We start from the raw sequence: 5,703 nt of genomic DNA on the forward strand, positions 1-5,703 counted from the left end.
ATATGACAGACATTCCTCCTACTTTTCTATTCTATTTTCCAGTCAAGGTAATTTTCAGAGAAAGTAAGTGCAGTGTTCAGAGAAGGCGAAGTCCACGGACCATGAGATTTTGGGAAGCCTTGTCAGAAGGCCAGCTCACCTTAATGACGAAGAAAGCTACAAACATCCCCCATCTCTTAGATGTATGGTTACTCACACCCCCCCCCAACTTTTCCTGCTCTGCTCTCCAACTTTAGGAATCACCAAGCTATGAGCAACATCGATGAGACTGACTTTTCCGAGTCTGAATCTGAGTGAGAGCATGTGATACTTGTCTGTGTAACTGGTTTATTCCACTTAACATAATGATCTTCAATTTCATCCATGTTATAGTAGAATTTCATAGGCATCTCTTCCCCTCTTCCCTCCCCTTCCTCCCCTTCTCCGTTCCTCTCCCCTTCCCTCTTCTCCTCTTCATTCTGCATATTTGTAGCCTTCTTAGAACAGGAATATGCTTGGTGATATAGGCTTACAGGACTTGCTTGGTAGCTGGGCTGCCACAGAAGGGCAGGAAAGGGAACAGAAGTTTGGGAGTCATCTAGGCTTCTTTGCTTTTGGAGATCTTTCTGTAGCCATCTTTCTGTGGGGCTGTTGCAGCTGACGATGGCATTTCTCTGAGCTTTATCTCCTTCTTTAAAACCAGAGTAATTGCCACTTACCTCAGGCTCTATTCCATGCACCCTTAGGAACCATTATGCCTTTCCGCCTACACCTGTATTGAACGCTACCGATGCCAAGGATGAGGTGTGATCCTTGTTTTTCTTTAGACTTCTCTCCCTGCCCCAGTGGTGGACTTTGACCCTTTCAATCAGAAGCTTTGGAAAGAATCTGTTTTTGTTTCCTTTATCTATTTCTATGCTACTTTCTTAAGAAGTTCTTCTACAGACTGCCAAAACAAGTCACTACAAATTGAGTAGCTTAAGATAAAAAAAAAGAACTATTAGCTTACAGTTCTGAAGGTCAGATGTCTGACTCACATCTCCTGGGACTAAAATCAAGGCACTGGCAGTACTGTGCTTCCTTCTGTAGGCTTGTTGGGAGGATACATTTCCTCGCCGTTTCCACATTCTACAGATCTGCATTTCTTGACTTGATGTCCCTTCCATCATCTTCAACTCCAGCAAAGGTGGCTCAAGGCCTTCTTAGATTACATCACTCACACATCCACGTCTGCCCCATTCCCTTGAAAGAATCTTTGTGATTACACTACGTCCACCTGAGGAGTGCAATATAACAGTGCAGTTTTAAGGCCAGATGGTTAGTCTACAAACTTCTGCTAGTCAGTACATAAATACCTTTGGGAAAACAATTATTCTACTTACCCAGCCTCCCTCAACTGTGTTCTAACTGGATATGTAGCTCCATTCCCTTCTCACTTCTGGTACAGTTATCATACTCTTCACTACTTTCCACCTCTGTTGCTGTATTTTTTTTCATTTTATGTACAACAAAAGTGTACTCAGGCCACCATGTTCTTCTGGTCATGCAAAGAATAGTTATCCTATGAGAAATCACATGACTTCTTCAAGACAATTGTCTCTTCAAGCACATTCACATAATTATTAAAACCATTGTCATCCAAGCTCTGTCAGCTCTATATCATTTGGTTTACGGTTTCTTCTTGGTACGTTTAGGAATTTCTCAGAATATTACATTATCTGGAAATTCCCTCTCATTTCCATTTCCAGCACATAGTGGATGTGAATAAGTAGTGTACTAACATGTTAGTTTTGATTTTCCTGTTAAAAATGGACTAAACATCAAAAGAGTCTATTCTCATAATACAAAGAAAATTTGTATTTCTCCCTTAATGTCCACAAAATCTACTTACTAAACACATTCACCATGCTTCACTTTAGCTTTGACCTCTGATAAATATTTGGAAGCTAACATGGCTTTTGATGGTTCCTGAGGAAAATCACTTAATTTTTTTGCCAATATATTTTGTGTCCATGTCATGTTATGAAAACTGACTTTATTTTTTCTGGGTTTTTTTTTGCAGGATTTTAAAACATGTTAAAAGTTTAAATTTCTATGAACAATTTTTTTGTAATTAAGATTTCCATGGTCATATTATTTTCCTTAACAGTTTTACATTTTCAATATGGCATTATTATATGGTATTATAGTGTTTTAGTTATTTTATTTTATTTTTTTGCCAGTCCTGGGCTTAAGCTCAGGGTCTGAGCACTGTCCTTGGATTTTTCTCAAGATTAGAGCTCGACCATTTGAGCCTCAGTACCACTTCCGGCTGTTTCTAAGTATGTGGTACCAAGGAATCGAACCTGTGTCTTTGTGCATGCTAGGCAAGCACTCTACCAGTAGGCCAAACTCCTGGCCCCTATAGTGTTTTATTTCTTCTCCAGGGTGAGTTTTCCAGGAAAATTACAGATTTTTGTTTGTTTCTTTCTGTTTTCATGTTGAAAAATTCCTAGTTGGCTTATGGTAATATCCTAGATCTCATATTCCTTCAAAACATCTTGAAGAATAACTGACCCCAAATGATACTAAGATAATATATGCAAAACATTGTTTTCATTATCATCAGGAGATTGTAATATTCATTTCTTTGGTTCCTCAGAATATATTTTTGTTTTCTGTAGTGTCATTACAACATCGGCTTTTATATGCGTAAGGTCTGAACCTTTTGTTTGCGTACATGACCTTAGCACTAGTCAGATCTGCTGATGGTGGAAGCCCCTGTACGGACAGAGTTCCCCACGTGTTAATGCTCAGCTGAGCCCTTCATAAATGCTGGTAAACACTGGTAAGTGTAGCTGAGCACTTTCAGTCTTATCAAGAGACTTCAGTGAGGAGTGTGACATTTCAGTGACACGAGGCCAAAAACCAGAGTATCCAGACAGCCCATTCATCAGCTCCCTTTACAGGGCCTGCCCAAGCATTCCTACTTCTAATCAGTACATATATGGTCTTGGGAATAACAAAATAAATAAATAAATCAAGGTGATTCTGTACTCCTTATCCCCAGTGGTTACTGACTTGTCCATGCACTAATTGCTCGAGAGAAAATAGCAAGGGAAAGTTCCTAAATATGTAACACTATGTATTAATTAAACAAACTATAGCTCTTCATTGGGCTTTGAGGTAGCTCTTGAAAACCAGGTTATTTAAGAATATTTAACAGTGTAGCAAGATACTCTTTTGCCAAAGTGGGTAGGCAACAGGATACATAATGTATTCTAGGGGTTGGGATATACTGGGTCATCCTGGAAATCCATTAAACTATTATTAACGCATGTCCCAATGTTTTTAGTTTTTAATTTGTGGATGATAACATTACAGTAAATTAAATTTTTTCCTTTATATTTTCCCCTTCCCAATTTCTAGACATGCTTCGATGATCACTTACTCTTATAGTGAGGGTAAGTTATTTCTTTGACTTTTTTTTATTTATTATTTTCAAGTTGTACAAAGAGGTTTCAATCCAACCTGTCAATTTATGAGTACAATGCTTCTTGGTTGATGCCACACCTTTTGTCTTTCTCCCCAATCTCTCCCGACCTTACCCCATCCCCTGAGAAAAAATTATTTCTGGCAAAGAAAGAAAAAATATGTATTTAAAGCAAACACTTTGAAGTCTGGATCCTCTAGTTCTCAGTGACTAAGATTTTGAATTATGAAGGGAATATTTAATCCTGAGATTGATAGAGGTGCAGAATTTGGTTGAATACATTTTAGCAGAAACTAGTTCACAGTAGTGCCAATGTAATAGAATAGGCATTCCTTTCATTTGTAGGAAGAATCAAATAGCCACGAAAACATCTTCTAGTATTTTCTTTCACAAGATAAATGTTGTGAAATTCAGCTCCTATTTTCTTTATGTGGCAGGAGAAGAGAACAGAGGAAGTTGGGAGAGAAAGAGATTACAGATGAGTAACATGAAGCTCTTAACGCATGGAGGAAAGACCAGAAAACAATACAGTAGGAATGAGGGTTCTTGGTGGTGTCTTGCTCTGTTTTGTGACTAATTTCTGTCCTGTTTGGTCACTTTGGAGGTCTAAATCTTTTCATGTGCAAACCCAAAGGACTGTTCCAAAATTAACAGAGATCAGGAAAGGCACAGAACCTGGCAATGAACATAGAAGGCGAGGAGAAAGAAGCAGGAGAGATCTTACCTTTTCTGATCAGCTTGCCACCTTCTTTACCTGTTTTTACCTGTTTTTCCAAAGTGGCTACTTCTTGGAGATTTTTTTTTACACTGTTGCCAAAGCAAAACAAACAACACCCAGATCCTTTAGATGGGAGACACAGGTAACCACTTTCTCATATGGATAGGGCTCACCCAGACTTATTTTAATATATACATAATGATTGAGAAATAAGTTTTAAAGGCTTGCTTATGCAGGATGGTAATTCATTTTCCCCATATGCTTTGTTCTGGAGGTGTGGTTTGACTCTAGTGTGTTATTATGCTCTGTAGTTACTTCAGCACTGGGATGAAGTCAGAGTCATCAAGTTATGAGTAGAGTCTTGCTGTAAAAGAGAGATCTGATGGATTACACAACAATCTGTGTTAGAATGCTAGAACATAGGCGTTTTCTTCTCGTCATCCACTGTCCAGAGTACTGGGAGCAAAAGGCGATTACACCAAAAGACAATTACATGCCAACTGCCGAGTCTCCACTAGGGATATCTTGGGAATCACTTAGAACAGCTGTTCTCCGGTCATCTCTAGATGGACTTTGTCTATATTCAAATGGATGGTCAGCTTAGGAGACAGTTTCACTTGCATTTGAGTGAATCTCAATAATTATAAGGTAATGTTTCCTTTACAAGGAACTCACGAATAACTATTTACCCCCCAAAGAATATTCCTTTTATGAGCTTAAGGCTGGAGGAAAGAAGGAAGTAGGTGAATGTTTACATTTTAATGTAACTTGAGTGTTTCAAATGAAGTGAACCATAATGATTTCACTTACAACCTAGGAAGACGAGTTGTCCTGAGATCTGGGAAGGCTGTAGAGGCCTACAAGGGAGACTTTTGGACTACATTTCGATACGTTCTTAGCTTTATGGGTACCCAAGGCTTTTTTTGTGATCATTGAAAAAAATTGTGATGACTGAAAACAATTATCCCCTTTTCTCTGCTGACCTTTATCTATATCTATACCTATGTCTATCCATAATTTTTGCCAGTCCTGGGTCTTGAACTCAGGACTTTGGCACTATTCTTGGGCTTTCTCAGGCTAGTACTCTGCCACTTGAACCATTTTTCTGTGGAATCAAACCCAGGGCTTCGTGCATGTTAAGTAAGTACTCTACCACGAGGCCATGCTTCCCATCCCCCATCCTGATATATTTTCGTCTTCTTAGATATCAGAAAACCCCAGTACTTAGAAAACTTAAGGACAATATTTTACAATGACTGAGCAACTTGTTAATGAAGAACTCAAGTTGTAATACACAGGAATATGTCTACTCTCATCCAATAAACAAGGCTTGCTTATTAGTATAATGCAAATTGCTGAAAAACTACATTTTTAAAATGTGGATTCAGATGTAGTAATGGATTTCGAGATGCAGAAATAAGTGTCTCAATAGTGTGTCTCTGAACTCAAATGTCACTCAGTGTCATCCATTCACTGGGAGAAGACTTTTTTCCACATTTAAGAGATTAATTGTATGTCATTAATTTGTAGAAGT

At 38.4% G+C, this 5,703-nt stretch overlaps 1 long non-coding RNA gene across 1 annotated transcript; it reads right to left on the reverse strand.

The window, feature by feature from the left end:
• Positions 1 to 994: 994 nt before the first annotated feature.
• LOC150047454 (uncharacterized) lies at positions 995 to 4,479 on the reverse strand. The gene is made up of 3 exons (XR_016539400.1): positions 4,176 to 4,479; positions 1,362 to 1,540; positions 995 to 1,255 (listed from the first exon to the last, which is right to left on the reverse strand). It is a non-coding gene; the product is annotated as an uncharacterized LOC150047454 (long non-coding RNA).
• Between the last annotated feature and the right edge of the window lie 1,224 nt (positions 4,480 to 5,703).

The sequence above is a fragment of the Megascapheus bottae genome, chromosome 23, assembly GCF_031878675.1.
Source record: "Megascapheus bottae isolate mThoBot1 chromosome 23, mThoBot2.hap1, whole genome shotgun sequence".
Classification (NCBI taxonomy): domain Eukaryota; kingdom Metazoa; phylum Chordata; class Mammalia; order Rodentia; family Geomyidae; genus Megascapheus; species Megascapheus bottae.